Source organism: Manacus vitellinus, unplaced genomic scaffold, assembly GCF_001715985.3.
Source record: "Manacus vitellinus isolate BGI_N305 unplaced genomic scaffold, ASM171598v3 scaffold_13_pilon, whole genome shotgun sequence".
NCBI lineage: Eukaryota > Metazoa > Chordata > Aves > Passeriformes > Pipridae > Manacus > Manacus vitellinus.
Genome location: NW_021938999.1, coordinates 16,350,253 through 16,363,518, shown reverse-complemented (window position 1 = coordinate 16,363,518; position 13,266 = coordinate 16,350,253).

Below are 13,266 nucleotides of genomic sequence, written 5' to 3'. Positions count from 1 at the left end.
GATGTTTTATTATATTATATATTTCACTGTCTATGCTTGTGGTACTGGAATAAAGCTGGTTTTGGCCTTTGTCACTTTTAGTTCACAGCAGTGATCAAAACATCACACTGTAAATGCCTTGGAGTCTTTCCTGCTACAGGCAATAAGAGATTTGCCACTGACTTCAGCAGAACCATTTATGAGTGCCACGTTTAATTAACACGTAATTCAGAGTGTCTAATAGGATTGATGTGTATCTGAATTAAAACTGCAAACAAAATGGTGCTAAGGGATGGAAGCAGAGAACGGACTTTAAATCTCATTTCAGGACTTGAGCGCGAACGGCAGAAAATACCATGGGCTTCACAGGCAGGGAAGAACTTGGCATGAGATAAAAGGCTTAAGCCAGAATTCATTCAATTTCTAGTCTTGCTTAAAGGATGAAAGCATCCGAGATTTATATATTCCCAGCTTGACTTGCCCACGATGTATGTGGGGAACCCTTACACAAGGGTTTGAATGCCTCTGGAGACTGACTTTTAGAGGACATCAGAACAACTGACATGAAATGTTGGATGAGCAGTCTCCAGGAGGCCTCTGGGCAGTCCACAGGCTTCTGACCAGTCAGAAATTTTGTGATTGTGGTGGTTCTCTTCCAGATTCACATAATCTCATTTGTAGCTTCCCCTCTGTTAGGATGCAATGTGAGACAGACTTTCAAGCCCTTTCCTCTGCTGCTAATCTTCCCATGAATATTGACTCAGGGGCTTTGAAAAATTGCTGAAAAAATGGCAAATCAATAAGCATTGCTCCCTTCCCTGCCTATCTGCTCAAGTGAGATGTACTCTTCTCCCTAATGGGGCTAGGAGGAGGAGAAAAAAAGAAACCCAAAAAACCCTAAACCAGAAATACTATATTGCTGTTTAAATTAGGAAGATTAGGACAACAGAAGCATTGGTTATTTGTGACCCCTAAAAAATCCTATTGGTTCTGTTGTCACTGTAACTGTTGCCTGGACCAAAGCAAGTGGCTGCTGTACCCTGTCACACATCCATTTGGTTCTCTCTTGTGCCCTAATGTCAGGGTGGGGTAGTACCACACTCCCATTTTTTATGAATTGAACATCGACATCATAACCCTCCCCTCTCCTTTCCCCTGTGTTTTGGAGAGAAGAATCTACGTTCAGCCTCCCCATTGCCTCTGCAGAGGTGTTGTGCTGTGTGTCACAGCGAGCCGGGAGAATCATGCTGCTGGGAGAAGCAGTTGTTTCTGCTTTTCTGGGTGCTGAGAATAGCTGAGAATAGCTGAGAGCCACATTGACTCCTGTAGAGGGAAAATCTTTATATCAGGAAAAAAACAGTTTTGCCACAGTGGGTGACAGATTGAAGAAACTACCTGTCGTAGGACCACGATGCAAATAGGCAGCCAGAACTCCCAGACAGAATCCAGGGAAGCAAAGAGCTGTCATCAGCTCAGCCTTAGTGTCTTGCCTGTATTTAGGTCTCAAATTCCAGTGAGGCTCAAATTCACACTCCCACTTTGCTTCCTCCACCCTACCATTTTTATTTCTGCTCTTGTCTTTTTCTTTTTGACCTCCACCCTCTCTCTTTTAAGTGTTAACTATCATCTGGAAAACTGCAGTTTACAGCCCCGGGAATTGAAATTTCCAGTACACTCATAGGCCGAGAAGTAAGGACTTCTTTATGTGTGTCATAGGGTAGTGTTGTGTTGAGGATCCAAATTTCCTGTATTGTCTCCTTGATTCCTTGATTACTCAGCAGGGGTATCTAGGCTGTCAGTAATAGGCAGAGAGGCAATAATATCTGATACTTAGACTGGACAAGAGTAAGAACTGTGATGTATATTATGTAGAGGTTATTAACTACTGACAACCTTAGCAGCAGCCAGCTTTGATTCGTATTGACATCTCCTTCATCCTTTCCTCCATAGCTCCCTTTTCACACTTTTTACCTCTCTCACTTGATTTCTGTTTCACTTTTTTTTGTTTCATCTTTTAAAACTAAAGCTATAAAAACCTTTCTCAACTTCTCCCTCCAGTTCCTTGTTCCTTGTAGAAAATATCCTGAGAGCACAGATTTTAGTCAATATGTCATCAATGTTAGTATTGGATGAGACATTTTCCAAGTATAACACAGAATTTGTTATTTTGGGTTAAAGTCGTTATCGTAAGTTGTATATAATTGTCCTGGTTTAGCAATTTTATCTGATAATAGGTGCAAAACAGTAGTAAGGATAAATTAAGGAGGTAAAAGAAAGTCCAGAAGGAATGACATCTGAAACAAAAGTATTTTTTTATGTGAGGCACAAATCCTGGAAAAGGGTTTCCTGTTTTTCATCATAAGAAAGAAATAAATATCAGGAAAGTGAAATGGAGAAGTGGCAAGGGTTTAAGAGTGGTGTAGACAGAAGAAATTGAATAAAGAGTCAGACTTCCTAACAGTCACAAAAATTATAGAAATAGAACTGTCATTACAGATACTAATTAACAGGGCTCAGTATCTCTCAGTTTTGCAGTTAAAAGCAGTGGGAAGCCTATGCAACAAGCAGCATGAATTTCATACACCTTGACTTGTCCTGAGGGAATTCCTCCAGTGGCATAACATTACCAACAGACTGCTGTTATTAGCATCTATGAGCAAATGTATTTACATATAAAAGCATTTAACTTTTCAAACTATCAAGCACACATATGTAAATCCCTAATAAATTTATATGTTGTCTATGTCCATCTGGATGTGATGTTAGTAAGGTCAGAACAGGATTATTACATTCATCTTCTGGTAACATGTCTCAAAAGACAAGAATCTAAAGAAAACTGCCCTCTTTAACTCCATGTTAAAGAGTAATTATAAAAGTTTTTCAGTTAGGAAATCCAGATTCTTGTACTTGGGAGTTTGTTAAGTCAAGAAACTTTCAGTAGCATTCATGTTCCATTTTCAATAACCACTGAATAGGAGGAAGTTCAGAATCTTGTAGGGATGTTAATGTTATACCATTGTTTTTAAGGGATAAATGAGATAAGAAATCTGTCTTACTGTCAGTCTGATACTGATCTCAGGATTTGAATAGCAAGGATTTAAAGGAGTAAAATAAAATTAATACCAGTTAGTATGGAAAACAGATGTTAAACTGACTTTTATAGAGAGATATTGATGAAGTAGACTCAGATTTCTGTATTTTGGCATAGTAGTGCACACATTTTTCCTTAAGAAAACAGGGTGGTATAACTTTAATATGGCACATATCAAGCATATTAAACATAACACAAGTGACAGTCCTCTGAATAAGAGTATAAATGGCAAATTCATGCTGAACAGGTTTGTTTCTGTGGGACTGCACAGAGATGAGCTATTGGGTCTGTATTATTTGTGGTATTTATCAATGTTTACGAACCAAAGGCAGTCTCCTTGATGATAAATTTGGTGTTGACTTTAAGGTCAGGAAAGCAGGATGAAGTAAGATGATGGATGATTGATACAGAGTGATTCAAATCACCTGTTAAATAGGGTTTATGTGAATAAGGATTAGAGAAATTCGCCCTTCTGTGGTCCTTTGGGAGTTAGATATGCAAATCTGACCCCCAAGTTCACTTGTGAACTGCAGAGAGCAGTGCACACCTCCAAAGAGTGGTTTTTCTCATCCTGAGAGGAAGATGATGACAACTATTTTTCCCTTGTTGTTCAGAAAAGAAACACAGCTGTTTAACTTGAAAGTATAGCAATTACCAGTATCAAACTGGCTAAAGCTGTGAAAGTTGCTAAAGGACAGGACTACATGCACTGTTGGTCAATCCACTTACTAAGGAGAAGTTTGAGGGATGCACAAAGAGAAGTCAGGGCTGATGCTTACATACAGGTATTTTCATATTGGAAGTATGGCACTCATTTTTGACAGCAAATTATATTTATTTCCCAAATACCTTAAGGACAGTTGCTCTATATCTTGCATAAGATTTTTGTATATATTAAACAGGACGAGTCTTCATTAAAACTGCCATCATGCAAAAAGGAATAAATTCATTGAAACTCATGCAATTTATAAATCCAACCAGATGTTCGTAGCACACATTTTTCACTCTGCTAGCAAGTAACTGAGCACATTCCTCTCTTTAAGCACTAACAGTATAATGAGAGATGGGAGAGGGAGCAGTATTGAGCATGATCGTTGCAACAAGACACATTCAAATTCTTTGTTAGGATTTTACTATGGATTACACCAGGAAACCAGCTGTAGTTTTTGAACAGCTAGGCTAGATTGCATTTTTTTAGAAATAAATATTTTTGCATATACGTATTTTCTTCTTTTGTTTCAGAAATACAAAACCCTTGCCTAGGAACTATGATTTTCTGTTCTGATCATACATCTAAAAATCAGGCTGTTAGCCAAAATTATTATAGCATTCATACATTTTGTCAGAATAACTAATGAAGATATATAAAATCAATCCAATACCTATCCCAGGGGAACTTCAAACCTACCTGTCTTCAGTCCTTTTATTTCACGCCATTGACCCCTCCCTTTTAGTCATGCTCCAAATCTCTTCTCACTCATAAATTTTCCTTATGAAATAGCCATCTCTTACGGGGTACCAATAGTGTCAATGTGATCCAATGTGATCCAGCTTTTTGTACACATCAGACAAAGTTTTCTGATTCCCATCGAATCCATCCCCAGAAGGGTCTTGACGGTAATACAAACAGGTAGGGAGGCCCATGACACTCCCCAACCTCCTACCAACCTTCAGTGAGTTCACTTTTCTTTTTGCTGCTCTGCTGTGAGAGCTACGAGCACCAGATCTGAGCAGTTCTCGTTTTCAGGCAAAAGTGGAGTGCTAACACAAGCTTGATTTTCTCAGAGAGGATCTGCTGGAACTGACTCCGGCTTCTTGCCTGGGAGCTAGAGTACTGTTCCAGTAGAGATGAATTTCCTTTGATATGAAAGTAATTTGTTTCAAAAAGAGAAACAAATTACTTCAGCATCTACTAATAACCTCTCTTTGTAAGAACTCACAAATTAAAATATTTCATTTATTATATTCAGCTATTTGTGAGCCAGAAGAAAAAAAAAGCCAAATAAAATTAATATTTTCTACTCTTCAGTTTAGATATGGAGCAAATTAATTCATAATTAATATTCAAGTGCTGCTGCTGTTTTTTTACATTAAGGATTGTAAAGGTTATTAAAAAAAAGAAATCACTGCATATATACAAATATATGGCTTCCATTTCAAAGTCCTGACTGGGTTAGGGTAAAAGGTCCTTAGAATTAATTGTGCCTGTAGATGTATCAGAGGGCATTTTCAGAATTGCTTTAGGTCAGATTTTTCAGATGTTTTAATAGTCCCTCTCTTGGGTTCTGCCCAAATAATACCGTAGCTGGGCAGAGCTCCAGAAGACAATGGTTATAATCCCAACTCTACCAGTGCCAGCTCCTTTGTACATTCCATTCTATTTCTCTGAACTATCTCTGAGCTTTTCAGTTGTCAAAATGAAATAATAATGCTGATCATAATGTATTCAAAATGTGCTAATAAAGTTTATTCTAGTCTAAGCTAGAAATGATCAATGAGGGTAGCATTTATCTCTCCTGACATCCCTGTTACATCTGTGCTGCTTGTAGGGTGGGTTTCACCTGAGCACACAGGTTATCTGAAGTACTCACATGAAGTCCCTTTAACAAGTGTGGTGAGAAATAACCAATCCTAAATCATATCTCATCTTGGATTAGGTGTCTCCCTTCAGAATGTCTTAACAAAGAAAAAGAGATTCCAACAATACAGATGTCTAAAGCTAGAAGATACCAACACTACCCAAAGTGATTAGCAGTCAGAGCCTATGCCTCCCAGAGATTTGGATTCCTTTATCCATTTTATATTAAAGAGTTTTATCTGGATAATTTCGCTTCAACCTTTATGCTCAGAAGTCAATAATAAAACAATGGGCCCTTGAAGTACCCTCATGTCATGTCATTTAAACAATTCAAAGGTTGATTTTCTTCCCTTGGCTAAGAAATAACTAAAGAATAAAGCTTTCATGAATTCTCATTTGCAAATTGTAATTGCTTCAGGAATAGAAACACTTAACATGCATTTCTGATATATACATTTTTTTAAAGAGAGGAAAAGAAATCCTAGCTAAAGAAAAAAGCATTACCCACTCCCAGAATCCATTAATAAGACTTAGACCTTATAGTAACAAATAGGAAAGGCTGTATAGCCTAATTTACTTAGACTCTGATGCCCAACTAAAACTGTGTATAAAGATGCCAGTAAAAATACAACTTTGGATCATAACATAGTTGAAACGTATGCACAGTATACAATTTATAATGAGACTTACTGACTGTAATTGCCATGCACTTTTTATGCCTGCAAGAACTATGTATAGCATAAGAATTTACTAACTGTGCTGAATTTCAAGTATGTATCAGAACTAGGACTGTACAAAATATAGAGTCATAGAATATTTTGATTTGGAAGGGACCTTAAAGACAACCTTATTCCGACCCCTCTTCCATGGGCAAGGACTCCTTCCACTAGACCACGTTACTCAAAGTCACATCCAACCTGGCCTTGAACATTTCCAGGGATGGGGTATCCACAGGTTCTCTGGGCAAAATGTTCTCTACCTCATCACTCTCTCAGTAAAGAATTTCTTCCTAATATCCCATCCAAACCTACTCTCTGTCCTCTTAAAGCCTTTTCCCCTTTTTCCCTCGTTACATGCCCTTGTAAAAAGTCCCTCTCCAGCTCTCTTGTGGGACCCCTTCAAGTACTGTAAGGCTGCAATAAGTTCTCCCTGGAGCCTTCTCTTCTTTAGGTTGAACAATCCCAATCTCTCAGCCTCTCCTCATAGGAGAGAAGTTCCATCCCTCTAATTGTCTTTCTGGCCCTTCTCTGGACTCGCTCCAACAAAACATAGCAGTGCATCCTCACAGGGGCTCGTCTAAGAGCTTCCTTCTTGGTGTCAAAGCAGAAACGAGAGCCTTCCTTTCTGTCACAAGTTCCTCAGAAGCCCAAATTCCAAGACAAAACTCAAGGTCACAGCCAGGGTTCCATCTTGTTCCTATCAAAAGTCTATCATTTACTCACAGAGTTCAGAACTTAAGGGTAGAAATAACATACTAGAAAACTATTTTGTCTCACCTGTGAAGGGTAAGGGGATTAACCTCATCTGCTGGAGTGATTTAGAAGTTGCATGTTTAATTTGGCAGTACTATTTAAATTCTTTTGTAGTCAAAGGAGAGAGAGGTATTTCTGAAAAGGCAACTCATTCCACGGTAATGAGATTTCCGCACTTATGCTTCTAAGATAAGCAGGAAAAATCATACTTTGGAGATGCCTGTTTTTCTTGGTTGATTAAAAAGAAGCCTAGACAATTAGCTTAGGCTTATCAACTTTTAAATTACTCTAGTTGGGTGAGACAAAGGAGATCCTAAAGCTGAAATCTAACGTAGTGCACTCCAAAACTGCACTCCAAACTGCACTCCAAAACTGCAGTTACAGCAGGTGCTTTACTTTTACTTACAGGGGAAAAGAAACTTAAACTTTTATCTGAATTGTACACAAAAGCATGAACAAAGAGCTAAGATTTACTTTTCTGAGTACTGTTATCACACTTGGCACAATGAAAGCTTTGTAATGAGGTTTTGTTTCTCCCTCATAAAAATTTCATTGAATTTCTACTTAAATAAGCCACAAGGATGAGATTATTAAGATAAAGCATTTTCATTTATTAGTACTCTCAATATAGTAAGAGAAGTAAAGTTTTCAATTAGTTTCTTCCATTACATATTTATTTTACTGATGTGTACTAAACTATACTATATTTTAAGTCAACTTCGAGTGAGACCTTTCCACTTTATCAACAGGATGTTTTATGCAGTGGCATCTTTCAAATGTAGGTTCATGGGAAATGATAACAATTTAAAGTTTGATTTGCATTTTTACGTAGAAATGTAGAAATGTCAATATATAGAATAAAAGAAAATTTTTAGTTTTGACCAGTGTTAAAATAAGTCTAATATACGTTTGCATGAAATTCAATACTTGGGTTAGATGAGAAAATTGTTTCCTGAAAAGTTTGTGAATTAAAGATGAAAAGGGAAGACATTCCCATTCTCTCTGAAGAGCACGTTAGTGAGTATGTTGCAGATAAAGCAGCATAAAACAGTTTATCTAGTTCAATTTCACAGATGCAATATTTAGAAATACATATAAACCTTCCATGTAAACTTAACCTGCAGGATTTATTGTTTCAGGCACAGAGGGAAGAGGGAATTTATTCAAATTGGAAAAGTATTTGAAATCATGTACACTCTATAGAATGCTCAGGAACATAACCACACACAGGATAGCTTGGTAGATGTCTTTGACTTCTGATTACCAAGTTAGGATGAAGACTGGCTCTATTTCCTTGTGGATTTTGGTTTTATGCTAGCCACTAGAACACCTAAAACCCACACATTCTTTTAGTGTGATAAGAAATAGCAGAAACCAAGATGAAATAAAGTCAGTACTGAAAGTCTTTAGGTAGAAACTCAGATAATAATGACCTCTATTGAGTTGATTTTGAAGCACTTGAATTTCAATTATATGCCATTTTGACAGAAAAGTCATGTCTGTCTCAATTAGACTCATCATTCCGAATCTCATTATTGGACAACTGTAACAACTGCATGTGAAAAATATTTATCTGAATCAAATAAAAAACAAATTTATTTCTTTCTTCAAAGATGATTTCTTTGTTTAATTTCCCACGAATTTAACCTGGGAATTTTCCATGAAATAAACCTGAAAATATGTCTTCATTAGCTTTTTGATTAGTTTCTTTTTCTCTTTCTCATTTTTGTATATTTTTTATATTCTTCTGAATATAGAATTAAGAAAATAAGATTAAAATAATTCTCTAAGTCACTTTGAATAAACAATATCTTCTTTTTACTTTATTTCATGTTGACCCTTCCATATACATGGATTAAAAAAAATTAAAAAACATCCCCACCCTGGTGCAGATTTTCCCCTATGTGACCATATCACAGACTGGGAAGCATGTGGCAGTGTTTCTAATATCATAAACAGAACCATAACTGTTTAGTCAGAGACATTTTGAATTACTACATTTCCTCCTTCAGGTCTTTGGATTCAATTCAAAGCTTGCTGGAGTCAATAGATGTTACATCATAAAATCTGTGGCTTTTATTCACCAATTTAATTCAGAATTTTGTTTTTAACCATTCATGGAATAACAATACTTTTTGATAAATGCAATATAAGAGTTGCTTAAGAAAATGGCATTTGATTAAACACTATTTTCTTTGAATAACTTTAATTATCCAATTAATAGGTATTTAAAATCAAAATGAGTTCAATTGAAGAAAATCTCAGAAAATGAATAATACCTTGAATGCATCCTCTAATCACTTTAAAAACAAAAGCTCACAGCATTTTTCTAAGTTTGGTAAGAAAATTACTTGCTTATTGTTCCTACTTAAATTAATAAGATTTTTGCTATTATGTGCATTTTCACATCACTGGGCCATAAATCTTGAAAAATAAATCTTCTGAAGTGGAAATATAAAGTCAATAAAGAAGACAGGGAAGATCTGTGGATGTCCTCTCTCTGGATTTCTGGAAGGCCTTTGACACAGGCTCCCTAAAACATCCTTCTCTGGATGAGAGAGAGATGGATTTGATGGGTGGCCTGTTCAGTGGATAAGGAATTATCTGGATGGCTGCGTCCAGAGAGTGGGGGTCAACAACTCTCCCAGGGGTTGGTATTGGAATGAGCACTATTTAATATCATACAAACACAGACTAGGTGGGGTCAAAAGGGGCCTTAAAGACCATCTTTCAAGTTTCAACACCCCTGTCGTGGGCAGGAGCACTTTCCACTAAATCAGGTTGTTCAAAGCCCCATCCAATCTGGCCTTGAACACTTCCAGGGATGGGATATTCACCACTTCTCTGGGCAACCTCTTCCAGTAAGTCATGACCCTCACAGTAAAGAATTTCTTCCTAATATCTAATCTAAACCTGCCCTCTTTCTGTTTGAAGTCATTTCCCCTTGTCTTATCAATACATGCCCTTGTAAAAAGTCCCTCTACAGCTCTCTTGTGGGACCCCTTTAGGTACTGGAAGGTGCTATAAGGTCTCTGTGGAGCCTTCTCTTCTCCAGGATGAACAATATCTGCATCAATGACATAGACAGAGAAACTGAATGCACCCTCAGCAAGTTTGCAGATGACAGAGCCGAGTGATGCAGTTGATATGCCTGGGAGACAGGATGCCATCCAGAGGGACCAGGACAAGTTCAAGAAGGTGGCCCATGAAAACCTCATGAGATTCAACAGGGCCGAGTGCAAGCTCTTGCATGTGGCTCAGAGCAACTCCTGGTATCAATACAGGCTGGGGGATCAAGGGATGGGAAGCAGCTTTGTTGAGAAGGACTTGGGGGTGCTGGTGTATGAGAAACTGAACATGATCTGGCAATGTGTGCTCACAACTCAGAAAGCCAGTTGTGTCCTGGGCTGCATCACAAGAAACATGGGCATCAGGTCAAGGAAGGTGATTCTGCCCTACTACTCTGCTTCTCAGAGACTCCACCTGGAGTCCTGCATCCAGCTCTAGGGTCCTATGCACAGGAAAGACAGGGGTTTGTTGGACTGAGACCAGAGAAGGGCGATGAAGATGATCATAGGGATGAAGCATGAATCTTCTGAGGAGATTTGAGAGAAATGAGATTGTTAAACATGGAGAAGAGAAGGCTTTGGGGAATTATTATTGCAGCTTTTCAATGCTTAAAGGGAAGATAAAAGAAAGATCATGACAGGACCTGTTGTGATAGGACAAAAGGCAATTATTTTAAACTAAAGGAGGGTAGATTTAGACTAGACATAGGGAAGAAGTTTTTGACTACGAAGGTGGTGAAACACTGGCAGAGGTTGCCCAAAGCGGGGGTGGATGCTCTATACCTGGAAACATTCGGTTGAACAGTGTTCTAAGTGACCTGGTCTAGCTGAAGATAACCCTGCTCATTGCAGGAGGGTGGAGTATATGACCTTTAAAGGTCACTTCCAACCCAAACTATTCTATGATTCCACAATAAAAGAAAAAAAACATAATCAGCTTTAAGGATTCAGCGAAGTGTTCTGCATATCTATAGTATACAGGTCATGAATTTAGACCTGTATATTCAAGATATGCTTTCAGACCTTCAGATACTGATAAACTGTTTTGCTAAAGTGCAGAAATCTCTGCATTCATCTCATATATACCTCTCTTCATCTAATCATCCTGAAATAAGTTTCTACCCATCTCCATGAAGAACAACAACAGCAAGACTTACAACATAGAAACTATTTTTGTGCCTCATTATGTCTTGGACATGGTTTGGTACACCCTTGACTGCCACTGATTTCAGTGGGAGTTGAAATTTCTCAGCACCCTGGAGAGCAGTGCCCCTGCCTTGGAAGGCCAAGCAGAGGAGAAACTGCAATGTTCACAGCATGTGCTCGTCATGGACCACATGCCATCAACTTCAGGATTTTCACAATATTCCTTCCAGCCATTTAGTTTCCACATCACATAGCTGTGCTGAAGGTCAGCACAGGGGATATAGCTTCAATTTACTCTCATTCAGGAGCTTCCAAACCAATGCTTTCTGTGCATTTGTGTTTCTAATCTCCCCAGGCTGAGGATACTTGACCAAATCTTCATCTCTCCAGGAGTTCTCCGTAGGCATTCACTGAATAACCTGCCCCAGGCTGCTTACCTGACTGCATGAGGCAACAGGGGATACCAATCCAGTTGGAGTCAAGGAAGGAAAGAGAACTTGGGCTAGACCATCTTTCCATGGCAATACAAGTCATTTTTGTTACTTCTAGAGTAAAAGCCTACATGGTAATGTATTCAACAAACATGTTTCAACCAGTATACCTAGATGAGATTTATGTACTGAAAATGAAGCTCTCATGAAATTGCTTCCATGTTTCTCTTTTCCTTTTATTTTTCCTTTGTTCTTTTTTTTTTCTTATATCCTGTTACAGCTCTTCCTAAAAACTAATGACTCAGGCACTCTCCTCCTGAGCTACAATAAGTGAATGGGAACAGATAAGAAAATCTCTGCATCTCCCTTAGAGCTGGAGCATCCTGCAGATATCTCCCAAGGTTGTCATTGAAAAAGCAGCTGAGCTCCAGCAGAGCTACACTGGTTTTCACCAAGCAGGTACTTGTGCGTGAAAAAGGATGTATCTGCAAATATTCCTTCTGTGCTACAAGTGTAGGACATTTAACCACATAGCCTAACTTTGGTGCCATAGGGATAAGCTAAGCCCAAACTTCACTCCAGAAGGAAAACTTATCATTGCACACAGAATTTGTTCTTTCCCTTAAAAAACACATGCATAACTTGTGCAACCCTGACAGATGAATTTGTTTGTGTCTGGAGTCTCGTATTAGCTAGTTAGTTATCGGGGAAGTTTTTATACATGAAAAAGATAAAAAGCTCTAGCATAAAGCTTACTCCATCCTTATAAAGGCACTTAGCATGGGTAGGATGACTCATTATCTAAGGTGCCTTCCTCTCTCCACTGATGGTATGAAAACTAAGGGACATGATTCATCTGATCTCAATTAGGTGTCAGATTAGAGGTGAGAGGAACTGTTCCCCTAAAAATACCTGTTTCTCCAGTGATGACTATAAAAGAAAAGAAGAGCAATGTTGTCAGAGACAGATATTCACTTTTAATTAGAAGAATCCCACCATGTTTGTCTAAATATATAATTCTTGGGGTGTCCTGTGCAGGGCCAGGACAGCTCAAGATGATTTGGATGGGTCCCTTCCAACTCAGCTATTCTACGATTCTATAATTTTATGAAATTCTATAAGACTAAAGTTATGTAAAATCAATTCGTTTGAGATCATTGTGCACCATTAAATTCCAGTTTTCACAAGGTTTTTTCAGTTTGTTTCTGGCTTGTTTTTAATCTTTGTATGCACACTGCAGATCACATTGGACCTTTATTCTTTACTTGGTTTTGAGTTACAATCTCTACATAAAATCCCTAAATAAAAGTGTAGACATTAATATGGGGAAATGTGATGGTGCAGCTCTGGAAACTTCTTGCTATTGATACCGTAAGAAGATAAGTATAGTCAAATTGGATGAGACCAATCCTGTCTGAAGCAATGGTCAAGAGAAGATACCTTCTAGAAGAACATAAGAACCTGTAAATGGCTTTGTCATCTGTTAGAATCCCCACAGCCA